This window comes from Scyliorhinus torazame, chromosome 8 (assembly GCF_047496885.1).
Source record: "Scyliorhinus torazame isolate Kashiwa2021f chromosome 8, sScyTor2.1, whole genome shotgun sequence".
Taxonomy (NCBI): domain Eukaryota; kingdom Metazoa; phylum Chordata; class Chondrichthyes; order Carcharhiniformes; family Scyliorhinidae; genus Scyliorhinus; species Scyliorhinus torazame.
In genome coordinates this window covers 177,586,398-177,602,454 of record NC_092714.1, presented here as the reverse complement: position 1 = coordinate 177,602,454, position 16,057 = coordinate 177,586,398, and the positions used below count along the sequence as shown (strand labels likewise).

At 51.1% G+C, this 16,057-nt stretch overlaps 1 long non-coding RNA gene across 1 annotated transcript in view; it reads left to right on the top strand.

Moving 5' to 3' along the window:
* Nucleotides 1-7,372, top strand: part of LOC140428799 (uncharacterized) — a 42,145-nt gene extending 34,773 nt beyond the window's left edge. The window contains exon 2 of the long non-coding RNA XR_011948884.1: nucleotides 6,571-7,372. This is a non-coding gene — a long non-coding RNA (uncharacterized lncRNA). The remainder of the gene's footprint in view (nucleotides 1-6,570) is intronic.
* Nucleotides 7,373-16,057: the final 8,685 nt, after the last annotated feature.

Here is a 16,057-nt window from a genome sequence, read left to right as displayed (position 1 = left end):
GCTGCAGTCACCACCTTCGCAGTGCTGGCCTCGGTGCCACGCATTTCCGGCACCATCTCCTGTGCTTGAAGCCTTTGGGACTCCTCCAATCGGCTATGCAGTTGCTGGAATGTCGCTGACACCCCCTCCTGAATGTCACAGCTCTGGCCTATCATCTGCATCAGCTCTGGGCGAACCTTGTCCAGAGGCTTGGCATCTGGCTGGGACCCAGCTGTGTCCTGGGGTCCAGCAGATATCTGACTGCTGACTCCCTTGGATGTTCCTGCCTCCACCTGATGTGCATCAGCAACTGTGTGGTACTCACCAGATTGTGCCAAGACCCGGTCCACTAATGCCACCCACCAAAGTGTGTCTCTGCATTGGTGATAAGTAGGGGTGATAGCTTTGACGCGTCGATGGTGGTCTCCCTGGAACTCTCCTCTGAGGAGGTCTCTTGGGTGGCCGCGGGGGGGGGGGGAAATGACCCCGGATGGCCCAGCCACATCAGATGGAGATCCTGTGAGAGAATGGACATGTGGTCAGTGAGAGGGAAAGGTAATTCTGTCTGAAATGAACAATTCACTTGCGAAGGGGCAGTGGATCCTCACCTCTGTGGCGAAGGCCAACCTTGCAGTCAGTGACTGCTCTCTCCCCGGATAACCTTGCGATTGCCAAGACCCGTTCGTTAGAGGGGGTGACGACACGGATCTCTCGCATCTCACCCCTCCCCCCGTCATGGACCTTTCCTGCTTATAATGGACCATCTTCTCCCGTGGGAACAAATAGAGAGTTTCGTGATTCTCACGATTGATGGGGCAGGGGGGCCTATAGCAGGTGGCATGTGTGGGTATTGCACCTGGACATGAAGGGGTTGTGCTGGTGGGTGCCAGGGGGTTCTGAAGAACAAGCACGAAGATTGGAAGTGGGGAGGTTGCAAGGTGTCAGCCAGTGATTTGTGGGGAGGGCCGTTTGAGAATTTAAGGGGTTGCAGACAGAACTGATGCCAGGAGAAAGGTGGAAACTTACCCTTGCAGCTCGGTGGAGGACGTTATCTTCTTCCGACACAGGACGGCGGACCTCCTGGTCATGCTGCCTGAACAGACAGTGGCTGCCACTGCCTCCCAGGTGGCACTGCTGCTCCTGCTGCTGGCCCTCTGACCCCCTCGGGGAACAGGGTGGCCCGCCTCTCGTCCACAGCATCAAGAAGCCTGGCCAGTTCGGTGTCCCCAAAGCGAGGAGTAGGTCTGCGTGCTGCCGTGCTCGTGTGTTAGCTGGGGTGAGTGGTGAGGGAACGGTTAAAAGCAGCTCTCTCTTTTTTTAGCGGCGAGAAGTTGAGGCGTGCGTCAGGTGAATCAGATGGCAAGGGAGCCAGTAATGTTAAAGATCTCACGGGGGTTCATTTTTGGCATAAGTGTCGTTGAATACGGGCCGTGATCTGACCAATGCCACCGCAGAGAAACACCCCGCCAAATGCGCCCATTTTCCCGTTAAATCATGTGCATTGACTCTGGGATATTATTGCTATCCCCACCCTCCAGTGGGACCCCTTCAGCAGAGCCAGTTGCTCGGTGTGGGGGGGGGGGGGGGGGGGGGGGGGATATTTCATGCTCACCTTCAATGGTCCTGACATCCGAATCTGATTTACAGCAGCCCAGTGCTTCTCTCTATCGCCGCCCTTGTGGAGGTGTTTTAATATAGCTCTGCTCCACTTCTGTCCTTGTGTGCTAGCGAGGCCTCATAATCCGTCTTTTCAATGGACAATTCTTGTCACCCAGCAGACAACCATTCAGCTGAGCTGGAGTGACGAACAGCCTCGTTACCTGTGAGTGCCAGAGAATGTATGTATCATGGGAGTTGCCAGAGTACTTTGCACGGACCTTAAGAATATGGTTCTTGTTCTTCCAAATGGTCAAAATTAAATTCGCCATCCGAGGGTTGGAAGAGGGTTGGTGAGTGAAGGAAAAGGGAAAAGGGGGAGGGGGGAACAGGAAAACAACCAGAATCGAAAAACTAATGGAGAACGAAAAACAGGAATCATAACCACTACTGTAAATGACAGCCATGATGTGGAGCTGCCGGCGTTGGGCTGGGGTGGGCACAGTAAGAACAAACAAAGAAAAGTACAGCACAGGAACAGGCCCTTCGGCCCTCCAAGCCTGCGCCGACCATGCTGCCCGTCGAAACTAAACTTTTCTACATTTCCGGGGTCCGTATCCCTCTATTCCCATCCTATTCATGTATTTGTCAAGATGCCCCTTAAACATCACTGCTTCCACCACTTCGTCCGGCAGCGAGTTCCAGGCACCCACTACCCTCTGTGTAAAAAAAAAAGAAGTCATACAACACCAGGTTAAAGTCCAACAGGTTTGTTTGAAGGAGCTGCGATCCGAAAGCTCGTGATTCCAAACAAACCTGTTGGACTTTAACCTGGTGTTATACGACGTCTTACTGTAAAAGACTATGTAAATTATAATAATAATCTTTATTGTCACAAGTAGGCTTACATTAACACTGCAATTAAGTTACCTAGTCACCACATTCTGGCACCTGTTCGGGTACACAGAGGGACAATTCATAGAATCATAGAATTTACAGTGCAGAAGGAGGCCATTTGGCCCCTCGAGTCTGCACTGGCCCTTGGAAAGAGCACCCTACTTAAACCCACACCTCCACCCTATCCTCATAACCAGTAACCTCACCTAAACTTTTTGGACACGAAGGACAATTTTATCATGGCCAATCCACCTAACCTGCACATCTTTGGACTGTGGGAGGAAACCGGAGCACCCGGAGGAAACCCACACAGACACGGGGAGAACGTGCAGACTCCGCACAGACAGTGACCCAGCGGGGAATCGAACCTGGGACCCTGGAGCTGTGACGCAACAGTGCGACCCACTGAAATTAAAGAAACAGACCAATGTGTAAATATGTTTTTTCATCCTCTGTCTCCTAATGTTTGTCCTCGCTTATCCTTGTTTTGTATACTACAAAAATCTCAATACAAACATTAAAAAAATATATGGGGCTGGATTCTCCGCAGGTGGGATGCTCCATTGTGGTGGCGCCCGGGGGTTTCCCGATGGCGTGGGGCTGCCCCACAATGGGAAACCCCATTGACCAGCCAGCGTAACGGAGCATCTCGCCAGCGTGCTGAACCAGAAATGTGACGCGGGGGGGTGGAGAATCCAGCCCATGGATCTTGTGGTCACAACCTATCCACACCTTCATGGGATGGAAGCCGTTCTTATGTAGAAAGGCAGCTGGCACCTTGCTGGCCCCTTGATGGGTGAGTGAGTAAAGTCCCTGGACGCAGGGGAACCACGCAATCATATTGAAGCCTCTGGCTTGCTCAGCCTGCCCGGCCTGGTCTGTCCGGGAATTAATAAATGTTGTGACTCCCCCTGAACAAAGCATCAGTGACCAGCTTGACCCATCAGTGACCAGCTTGACCCACCTGCGGGCAGCAGTTTGGGACACTCCACATTGATCCCCCGCTGAGCCCTGGAAAGAGCTGGAGGCATCGGCATTGAGGGCTACCGTGTCCTCTTGAGCCACTCAGACGCGGTGGCCACTCGCACAGTTGGCGAAGATTTCCGGCCCTATCATCTGACATATGGCGGTTACAGTCTCCCTTATGAGGCGGAGCCTCCTTCGGCACTGCACCTCAGACATGTTGAGGTGGTTGGATCGCCGTCTGTACACCCTGGCAGCAGGATAGTGGCATCGTCTGTGGCCTCTTGCACCTTGCACTCCCTGCTGGTCCTGCACCTCCTGTGCCTGCGCCTCTCCTCCCACAGGTAGCTCCCTTGGATCAGAGAATTTACAGTGCAGAAGGTGGCCATTCGGCCCATCGAGTCCGCATCCCCCTCAGAAAGAGCACCCTACCTCAGCACACATCTCTACCGTAACCCAGTAACCCCACCTAATCTTTTTGACACTAAGGGCAATTTAGCATGGCCAATCCACCTAAACTGCACATCTTTGGACTGTGGGAGGATTCATAGAATTTACAGTGCAGAAGGAGGCCATTCGGCCCATCGAGTCTGCGCCGGCTCTTGGAAAGAGCACCCTACCCAAGGTCAACACCTCCACCCCATCCCCATAACCCAGTAACCCCACCCAACACTAACGGAAATTTTGGACACTAAGGGCAATTTATCATGGCCAATCCACCTAACCTGCACATCTGTGGACTGTGGTTGGAAACCGGAGCACCCGGAGGAAACCCACGCACACACGGGGAGGATGTGCAGACTCCGCACAGACAGTGAACCAACCCGGGAATCGAACCTGGGACCCTGGAGCTGTGAAGCAACTGTGCTAACCACTGTGCTATTGTGCCGCCCACAGGCTACCTGAGGACACCTCACCTCTTCTCCCTTCTACCCCTGACTTTCTCCTCACAGTGGAGTAGATAATCCCCATTGCCAGAGAAACAGAAAGGGTGTGTATCCTCCAGAAACCTTGGGGACACCCATCAGTCCTGAAATGAAGCTGAGCAATGTAACGCCTGAGGCTAAAACAGATAAACCTGTCAAGATTCACAAAGCTACCACCAGCAAACTATCTCCTTGATGCGATCATCAATTCACGTGAGACAGAGAGTTGAAGTGAACAGTGGCTTTAATCGACTAGAACAGTGCCTGCCTGCGACTGCTCTGCTAGTGAGAGCCACCTACAGGGCAGCTGCTCTTTATACCTCCCCTCATGGGGGCGGAGCCAGGGGAGGTGGCAGACGTCATGTCGGGGCATGGGATGACGAAGGGGAACCTGGAGTACTCATCGACCACACTGAGAAGAGACGTGTTTCGGTCGGTGGAGGGAGGGGCACTTTGAAATCCACGCTGAGGCGTTCAAAGGGGCGGGAGGCCTTCACCACGGTCCGGCCGGTAGAAGTGCGGCTTGCACTCTGCAGACCTGGCAGTCCCTGGTGATTGTCCGTACTTCCTCGATGGAGTAGGGCAGGTTGCGGGCCTTTGTGAAATGGTACAACCGTGTGACTCCAGGGTGACAAAGGCTGTCGTGCAGGGTCCGGAGTCGGTCTACTTGTGCGCTGGCACATGTACCTCGGGATAGGGCATCTGGGGGCTCGTTGAGTTTGCTGGGGCGATACAAAATCTCGTAATTATAGGCGGAGAGCTCGATCCTCCACTGCAAGATTTTATCATTTTTGATCTTGCCCCGCTGTGTGTTATTGAACATTAAGGCTACCGGCCGTTGGTCCGTAAGGAGAGTGAATCTCCTGCCGGCCATGTAATGCCTCCAATGCCGCACAGCTTCAACGATAGCCTGGGCCTCTTTTTCAACGGATGAGTGCCGGATTTCTGAGGCATGAACCCATCACCACCCTCACCCCACCCTCACCCTCACCCAAACACCACCCCCACACCACCCTCACCCCCACACCACCCTCATCCCCACACCACCCTCACCCCCACACCACCCTCATCCCCACACCAACCTCATCCTCACCCCCACATCTCCCTCACCCTTACCCCAACCCTCAACCCCACACCATCATCACCCTCACCCCACCCTCACCCTCACCCAAACACCACCCCCACACCACCCTCACCCCCACACCACCCTCATCCCCACACCACCCTCATCCTCACCCCCACATCTCCCTCACCCTCACCCCAACCCTCAACCCCACACCATCATCACCCTCACCCCACCCTCACCCTCACCCAAACACCACCCCCACACCACCCTCATCCCCACACCACCCACACCACCCTCATCCCCACACCACCCTCACCCCCACACCACCCTCATCCCCACACCACCCTCATCCTCATCCCCATATCTCCCTCACCCTCACCCCCACACCATCATCACCCTCACCATCCCCTCACCCCACCCTCACCCTCACCCACACACTCACCCCCACACCACCCTCACCCCCATACCACCCTCACCCCCACACCACCCTCATCTTCACCCCCATATCTCCCTCACCGTCACCCCCACCCCCACACCACCTTCACCCTCACCACCCCTTCACCCTCACCCCCACACCACCTTCACCCTCACCACACCCTCACCCCCACACCACCATCACCCTCACCACACCCTCACCCCCACTATCACCCCCACCCTCACCCCCACGTCACCCTCACCACCCCCACACCCTCACTCTCACCCCCACACCACCCTCACCACCCCCACCCCCTCACCCTCAAACCACCTCATCCTCACCGTCCCCTCACCCCCACCCTCACCCCCACCCTCACCCCCACACCACCCTTATCCCCATACCACCCTCATCCTCACCCCCACATCTCCCTCACCCTCACCCCTACCCTCAACCCCACACCACAATCATTCTCACCACCCCCTCACCCCACCCTCACCCCCACCCTCAACCCCACACCACCCTCACCCTCACCACCCTTACCCCCACACCCTCACTCCCACACCGCCCTCACCCTCACTATTCCCTCGCCTCCACCCTCACCTCCACCCTTACCCCCACACCATCCTCACCCTGACCCCCATCCTCACCCTCACAGCACCCGCACTCCCACCACCCCCACTCTCCCCCGGCCTGTGGTCTAATCATGCATCTTGTCTTGTGTCTTGCAGGATCTGCTGGTGATGCCGCCCTCTGCCAGTGCCACAGCCGGAGCCCCCCCAAAATGAGCCGAACAGTGACGAGGAGAGCAGCTCGGACGGCAGCCTGCCACCCGAGGGGGCATACGGTCGGAGAGCAGGCCCACCCCAGGGACTAGCTGCCGACCAGATGGGGTTCGGGCTTCTGGAATTGATTGTGGAGATGCACTCGCCGAGCCATGGACTACATGAGGGGTGTCGGCGAGCATCCAGTACCTGCAGGCGCAGTTGGTGGACTCCAGCCGTGTGCAGGAGGTGGTGCCGACCATGCATGCCACCCAGGCCAACACCGCACGGGTGGAGTCTGCGGTGGAGGTATTGGGGTGACGGTTTTGGCTATGGATCGGCATGTACAAGGCCTGGGGCATTCTTTGCAGGCGCTGGCCGAGGCCCAGGACACGGTTGCTGCCTCACAGGCAGCCATGCACCAGAACCACCTCTGTCATAATATACATCAGTACATTATGATGCAATCACATACACACACTGATGGACATACAGTAGGACCAACCAGCATACATAACACCGCAGCCAATCACCAGTGAGAGCACAAGCACTATAAAGACAGGGGACAGGAGAGTTCCCGCTCATTCTAGCAGCAGCCAGCTCAGAGCACAGAGCTCACAGCCTGCATCACAGACATTCACCATGTGTTGAATGCCTCACCAAAGCTAGTGATAGGAAAGGGCCCACAGTTAAGCTGGTATTGCTTATACCCACGTTTACAGTATGTTAGCATAGTTGAACAGTTAATAAAATAGCGTTACACCACTTACAGCATTGTTGGCTTGTTTGTGAACCAGAACACCCAACACGACAACCTCGACATTGCAGCAGTGTTTCTGAGCGTGGCCCAGTCACAGCAGGCCATGGCTGGGAATGTCGGCAGCATTGCACAGGTACTGGCTGACGTGGCGTAGGCACCAAGGGAGGTGGCTCAGTCCCAGAGGAAATGGCATAGACGACTGGCTGATGTGACAGAGACTCAGACGAAGATGGCCAACTCCCTGTGCTCCATGGCCGCAGGCATGCAGACCCTGGTCGAGATGAGAGCAGGCCTCCAGGACTGGTAGGGGCAGGTGATGGGGTAGCCTCAGGGGATAGCTCTGCTCGCACCTTCGTCAATGGAGCAGCCCTGAGGCCATTGGGCACCCAGAGGGAGGGGGAGGTGATGGGGCCTGTGTCGGTGACTCCTGCAGCGGAGGTGCTGGAACACTGCAGCTCCTCGGAGGCGACCCACCCCTCCGATGCATCTGGTGGGCAGCGGGCAAAACATGGCAGCACAACGCCACCTGGGACACCCGAGCAGCAGCCGGCCCATCTGGATCCTGTTGCTCCAGAAGACGGTTGCCAACGGGGACTCAGGTCGCAGGGCAGGAATTGCAGCAGACTACTTCCACTCCTGATGTACCATATGGGGCTCCACCAGGACATAGCGTAAGGGCCTGTAAGGCCAGAAAGTTAGACACCAGTTAAGTTGGCATGGGTGCAGGGCACAGTTTAGTTATAGGGGCTAGGGCACAAATCTGTATGTTCATTGTCATATTAAACACCTGTTCACACTGTTACAACCTGCCTTGGTGATGGGTGTGAGGGGTAGGCTGGTGGTTGGCTGCGTGGGGGGCCGGGGGGGTTAAAGCAGGGGGTTTGGTCCGGGAGTGAGTGAGTGGGGATACCCATAAAGCTGGTGTCACTCTGCAGGACCAGGGGCCAGTGTGGGTTGTCACTAGGATGCGCAGCAAGGTGGCTGCCTTGCAGGCTGTGCCTGGACACCGCCCCAGTCCCGTGGTGGTGGTGGGGGGGGTCACCCCCGTTCCCCCATCACCCGACCCTCTCCTTCATGGCCCTGCCCAGCCAGTCCAGCCAGTGTCCGGCCCGGCAGCCTGCCAGTCGCCCCTCTCTGTGTCCTACCTGCTCTCTCTCCCTCAACAGCCACGATGCTGGGTTCACAATTTTTAAAAGCACAAGCGAACCATGCCGTCGGGAACTCGACCCATCAGAGGCGGAGAATCGGGGAGGCCCCGGAGAATACCGGGTCAGGTCCGCTCATGATATGCAAATGGCGTCTACTGTACGTGCGTTCTGGGCCGCATTGACGCCACTGTCGAGGTGATGGAGAATTGCGATTTGGTGTCAAATCGGCGCCCACCGCAATTTTGGCATCGGAACCTATTCTCTGCCAAATCATGTTCCCTGATTTTGACGTCAGCCAACAGAAAATCCCGCCCAATATCTTTTGCGCAGTGTCAGTAATATCCCTCAGACAGTGTCAGTAATATTCTAGACAGTGTCAGTAATATCCCTCAGACAGTGTCAGTAATATTCTAGACAGTGTGATTAATATCCCACAGACAGTGTCTGAAATATCCCTCAGACAGTGTCAGTAATATCCCTCAGACAGTGTCAGTAATATTCTAGACAGTGTGATTAATATCCCACAGACAGTGTCTGAAATATCCCTCAGACAGTGTCAGTAATATTCTAGACAGTGTCATTAATATCCCACAGACAGTGTCTGAAATATCCCTCAGACAGTGTCAGTAATATTCTAGACAGTGTCATTAATATCCCACAGACAGTGTCTGAAATATCCCTCAGACAGTGTCAGTAATATTCTAGACAGTGTCATTAATATCCCACAGACAGTGTCTGAAATATCCCTCAGACAGTGTCAGTAATATTCTAGACAGTGTCATTAATATCCCACAGACAGTGTCTGAAATATCCCTCAGACAGTGTCAGTAATATTCTAGACAGTGTGATTAATATCCCACAGACAGTGTCTGAAATATCCCTCAGACAGTGTCAGTAATATTCCAGTCAGTGTCATTAATATCCCACAGACAGTGTCTGAAATATCCCTCAGACAGTGTCAGTAATATTCTAGACAGTGTGATTAATATCCCACAGACAGTGTCTGAAATATCCCTCAGACAGTGTCAGTAATATTCTAGACAGTGTCATTAATATCCCACAGACAGTGTCTGAAATATCCCTCAGACAGTGTCAGTAATATTCTAGACAGTGTGATTAATATCCCACAGACAGTGTCTGAAATATCCCTCAGACAGTGTCAGTAATATTCCAGTCAGTGTCAATAATATCCCACAGACAGTGTCAGTAATATCCCACTGATAATTGCAGCAATATCCCACAGATAGTGTCAGTAATATTTCACAGACAGGGTGAGTAATATCCCACTGACAATGTCAGTAATATCCCACTGACAATGTCAGTAATATCCCACAGATAGTGCCAGTAATATCCCACAGACAGTCTCAGTAATATCCCACAGACAGTGTCAGTAATATCAGAACTATCACCTTCGGTACTGTAGGAGGCTTTGAAAGCAATGGTGCGCAGGGAGGCAATTTTGTTTAAGGCACAGAGGGACAAGGAATTGAGAGAGAAACGTCAACATTTATTGGATGAAATTCTAGAGATAGATGGTAGGTACTCAAGAGACCCAACCCCAGAGATTTCGGCTACCAGAAAGAAATTGCAAATTCAATTTAACTTATTTTTTACTGAGAAAGCAACCCAGCAATTACGACGCTCTAGAGGGGGGGTGGGGATTATATACAAATATTGGGAGATGGCTAGCTACCTTTTGGCAGGTCAATTGAGGCAACAAGCTGCCTCTCGGGAGATAATACATATTCAAGAATCAGAAGGCAAGTTAGTGTTGACAGCAGAAAAAAATCGATGAAACATTTGAAGCTTTTCATAAGAAAGGTCAGCACCACCAATAGGGGAGTCAGATAAGCAGTGTTTTCCCGAGGAGTTGAATTTTCCTGAGGTAAAGGAGAAAGATTGGGAAGAAATGGAGACACCACTGGCAGTGGATGAAGTCAAAACAGCAATAGGATGGGTGCAGTTGGGGAAAGCTCCGGGGCCTGATGGGTTCCCGTTAGAGTTTTATTTTAAAAAATAGTTAATTATAGACCTCTAGATAGTCAGAGGGAAATTGAGGAGCAAATATGTGCGCAATTTACAGAAGTGTGTAAAAATAACAATAGGGTAATTTTAGCGGGTGATTTCAATTTTCATCCCATTAACTGGGATAGTTATTGAGTTAAGGGCTTAGATGGAGCAGAGTTCGTAAAATATATATAAGAGAACTTTTTAGCTCATCACGTGGAGTGTCCAACAAGGGACGGTGCAGTGCTGGACGTAATGCTGGGGAATGAAGCTGGACAGGTGGTTGATGTGATGGTGGGGGAGCATTTTAGTGATAGCGACCACAGCTTGGTGCAACGTAAGTTCGTTATGGACGAGGAAAGAGACTAATTGCAGAAAAAGGTCTTGGATTGGGGGAGGCAGGATCTGGCCAAGGTAGATTGGAATATGTTAGTGGTGGGGAGATCTACAGAAGAACAGGGGGGGTTCAAAGAGGAAATGGGGAGGGTACAGGCCCAATATGTTCCCTCTAGGGTAATAGGAAGGATTAACAAGCCCAAAGAACCTTGGATGACCAGAGATATTCAGGATACAATGAGAAGGAGGAGAGGCTTTTAATAAGTACAAGGGGAGCAAATCAACAGAGGCTTTAGTGGAGTACAAAAAGCGCAGGATGGAGCTTAAGAAAGCAATTAGGAAAGCAAAGAGGGGATATGAGAAATCTCCAGCTGGTAAAAGTAGGGAAAATCCCAAGATATTCATTAAGTATATCAATTGGAAGAGGATAACTAGGGAAAAAGTAGGGCCCAATGGGGACCAAGGGGGAATCTGTGGGTGGAGCCAGAGGACATTGGTAGGGTGTTAAATGAATATTTTGCATCTGTCTCCACCCAAGAGAATGAGGAAGCAGATATGGAACTCAGGGAGAGAGACGGTGAGGTTATCGAGCAAGTTGTCACAGGGAGGGACAAGGTATTGGAGGTTTTGGCAGGCTTAAAAGTGGAAAAATCTCCAGGTTTGGATGAATTGTCTCCCAGGTTGCTGTGGGAGGTGAGGGAGGAGATCGCAGGGGCCCTGATCCAAATTTTGAATTCTTCTCTGGCCACGGGAGAGGTGCCAGAGGACTGGAGAACCGCAAATGTGGTCCCACTATTTAAGAAAGGCTGTAGGGATAAACCAGGGAAATACAGGCCAGTGAGCCTCACGACGGTGTTGGGGAAACTAATGGAGAAAATTCTGAAGGAGAGGCAAGATTTGATCAGGAATAGTCAGCATAGCTTTGTCAGAGGGAGGTCATGCCTATCAAATATGATTGAATTTTTTGAGCACATGACTAAGTGTGTAGATGAAGGTAGTGCAGTTGATGTAGTTTACATGGATTTCAGCAAAGCATTTGACAGGGTCCCACATGGGAGACTTATAAAGAAGGCAAATGCACATGGGATACAGGAGAACATGATAAGGTGGATTCAAAGCTGGCTGAGCTGTAGGAAACAGAGGGTGATAACGGCTGCTTTAGAGACTGGAAGCCAGTGTCCAGTGGTGCACCACAGGGATCTGTGCTGGGTCCCCTATTATTCATCATTTATATAAATGACATAGATGACTATGTGGGGGATAGGATCAGTAAGTTTGTGGATGACACAAAGATAGGCCGGGTGGTTAACAGTGAGGCTGAGAGTCTTAGATTGCAGGAAGATATAGACGGGATGGTCAAATGGCAGAATAATGGCAGATGGAATTTAACCTGAAAAGTGTGAGGTGTTACACTTTGACAAGGAAATATTCAATGAATGGCACCACACTGGGAAGTCCTGAGGAACAGAGGCCTTGGTGTGTTTGTAAATAGATCTCTGAAGGCAGAAGGGCAGGTTAATACGGTGGTGAAAAAGGCAAATGGTGCACTTGCTTTTATCAATCGTGGCATAGATTACAAAAGCAAGCAAGTCATGTTGGACTTGAATAGAACATTGGTGAGGCCACAGCTGAAGTACTGTGTGCAGTTCTGGCCGCTGATGTGTTAGGCAGGTAGGTTCGATGTGAACTGCACTCGATGCAGGGAAGCTAGAAACAGACGTCTAACACTGGAGAAGATCCAACACTGTTTTATTCAATGATAGAACTGATATACATATTCAGCTGTGGGTCGACACTATACTGAACTGACTGGAGACCTTGTACTAGCCTTACCAGACTTACTAGCTACCGCATGGTGTTTGTGCTTGCTAGCTCGTGGACTCTGACTGTCTCAGTGGCTGGGTCCCGAGAGGGCGGGAAACCTAGTGCCCTCTGGCTTTATAGTGGTAGTGTCCTGTCTGGTGATTGGCTGTGCTGTGTTGTATGCTTACTGGTCATCCTGTGTCAATCACTACCTGTCTGCATCTCATTGTATACATGAGTGGATATTATGACAGCCGCCATATTATAGGAAGTGTGACTGAATTGGAAGAATTGCAGAGGCATTTCACCAGGATGTTGCCTGGGATGGAACATTTTAGTTATGAAGAGAGGTTGGATAGGCTTGGGTTGTTTCCGCTGGAGCAAAGAAGACAGAGGGGCGGCCTGATCGTGGTGTAAAGGTTATGAGGGGCATGGACAGGGTGGATAAGGAGCAACTGTTTCCCTTAGTTGGAGGGTTGGTTACGAGGGGACTCAAGCTCAAGGTGAGGGGCGGGAGGTTCAGGGAGGGTTTGAGGAAAAGCTTTTTTACCCAAAGGGTGTTGACAGTCTGGAACGTACTGCCTTGGAGGGTAGCAGAGGCGGGTTGCCTCACATCCTTTAAAAAAGATGGGGCAGCATGGTGGCGCAAGTGGTTAGCACTGCTGCCTCACGGCGCTAAGGTCCCAGGTTCGATCCCGGCTCTGGGTCACTGTCCATGTGGAGTTTTCACATTCTCTCCGTGTTTGCGTGGGTTTCGCCCCCACAACCCAAAGATGTGCAGGGTAGGTGGATTGGCCACGCTAAATTGCTGCTTAATTGGAAAAAATGAATTGGGCACTCAAAATTTTTTTTAAAAACCCAAAAAGTACCTGGAATACTTGGCACGTTTTAACATTCAAGGCTATGGGCCAAGTGCTGGCAAACGGGATGAGGATCGGCAGATCAGTGGCGGTGGTGCAGACTCGATGGACCAAATACTCTGCACTGTATTTTTCTGTGATTCTGTAGATTGGTTCCATTACTGGCGGAGATATTTGAAGATTCAGTTGTACGGGGATTACTTCCAGAGACAATGATGCGAGCATCCACCTCGCCTTTCCTAAAGAAAGAAAAAGATCCAATAAAGTGTGGGTCATAACACCCTATAATTCTTTGCAAAATTGCTTGCACTTAGGTTAGAGGAATGTCTCCTACAGGTCATTGGAAAAGACCGGATGGGTTTAGTGAAGGGTAGTTACTTGTCATCTATTATAAGATGGCTATTAAATGTTTTTTATCACCAATGGAAGGGAAAGCACAAGAGATTATTGTTTTGTTGGATGTAGAAAAGGCCTAAGTTTGTGGAATGTTTTTGGCTACTATATAAGGCACCTAAAGCTAGCTTTCACACAAACAATACGAGGTCAAATATTTTCAGTTACGAAGGGGAACGAGACAGGGATGTCCTATGCCCCCTCTTATTTCCATTGGCAATTGAGCCGTTGGACATTGCTTTGAGATCATTGGATAAATGGAAAGGGATATAAGAGGATGGATTGAACGTGGAGTATCCCTGTACGCTGATGAGCTTCTTTTACATATAACAGGCCCAAACCCCACAATGGGCAATATCATGACACTGCTGAAGCGATGTGGGGATTTTTCGGGGTATAAATTAAATTGGGATAAAAGTGAGTATTTCCCACTCAACCAACCAGTGATAGAAGTCAATTTAGAGGCATTGCCATATCATCTGACAGGAGCCCATTTTTGATACTTAGGAACTCAAATAACCCAGGATTGGAGTCAACTTAGAAAATTAGATTTCACAAATCTGGCAAACAGAGTTAAAGCAGCTTTGCCTTGACTGGCAAAATCCAATCGGTAAAAATGAATGTCCTACTGTGTTTTTTATTTCCATTTCAATGCTTGCGGATATTTTTACCAAAATCATTTTGTCTGGAAGTAGAGAGACTAATTTTAACTTTCATTTGGGTGGGAAAAATGACCAGAATCGGGAATACGGTTCTCCAGAAAGGTTGGCAACCAGGAGGCCTGGCACTACTGAATCTTTGACACTATTATTGGGCAGCAAACACTGAGAAGATACTTGAATGGTATGGAGATCCGGACGAGGTATGGGTGCAGATCGAGTCACATTCATGTAAGGGGTCAGGGCTTCGAATGTTATTAGTGGCTGCCTTACCCTCTTTTAAAAAAAATATTTGTAATGCAAATGTTTGAATATAGAAATACAAAAATACAAAGCAAATAAGCTATCCCGAAACAAATATCCCCCCCCCCCAACCACCCATTCCATCCCCCCAACTCTTTTTAAAAATATTTTTTGCTGGGGCTTTTGTTTTTTGGGGTGGAATTGGGGGGGGGGGGGGGGGTAGGAGGGGGGGGGGGGTTAGGAGGGGGGGGGGGTGGGGGGTTAGGAGGGGGGGGGAGGATGAGTAGAGGGCTGGCTACGACAGGGCACGCATGGCAACAGCAGAAACAAGAGCACCAAGAACAGCCAACTTGGATGGACCCCAAACAAAGGGAAACCCCGGAGTGCAGGGCCACATCCACATGGTGAATACGGCAACGACAACCATCTTGGATGGCCCCTGGACAAAGAGATAACCCAGTGCACAGGGGCACAGCCACTTGTGAGTATGGCGACAATGGCCATCATGGATGGCCCCCAAACAAAGGGAATCCACGGAGTGCAGGGGCGCATCCACAAGGTAGGCATGGTTGACCCCACAGGAGAGGGTAGGGGAGACAAAAAACCCCAATGAGGATAGTCACCTGAAACATCAGGGGTCTTAATGGCCCAGTGAAAAGATCCAGAGTCGTCGCCCACCTGAAAAGTCTGAGGACCAATGTTATCTTCCTCCAACAGACGTACCTAAGGGAGAAGAACCGACTGAGGGGAAGAAGGAGCTGGGTGAGACAGACTTACCAATCGCGACGAGGGCTAGGGGGTGGCCATACTACACAACAAGAGGACAGCCTTCACGGTGATAAAGACGGTTATGGACATGGTTAGTGGTGTCCTGGTAAAGGCACCAGTGGTCCTTGTAAATGCGTACATTCCCAACTGGGACGATGCGGAATTCATTAAGAAAACCATGGCAGAAATCCCCGACATAGACTCCCACCAACTCATTATGGGGACGGGGGGGACTTTAACTACGTACAGGTCCCATGGATGGACAAATACATCCCCAAATCGGGCAAGCTATCAAACATGGCAAGAGAGTTGAATGCCTTCATGGAGCAAATGAGGACACTGGACCCCTGGAGGTTCACGCTCCCAAGGGAGAAGCAGTTCTCCTTCTTCTCCCAGGCCCACAGGATCTACTCTATGATCGACCTCGTCGCAGTGAGAAAACTGTGATTCCAGGAATAGTGGGAGCGGAGCACTCCG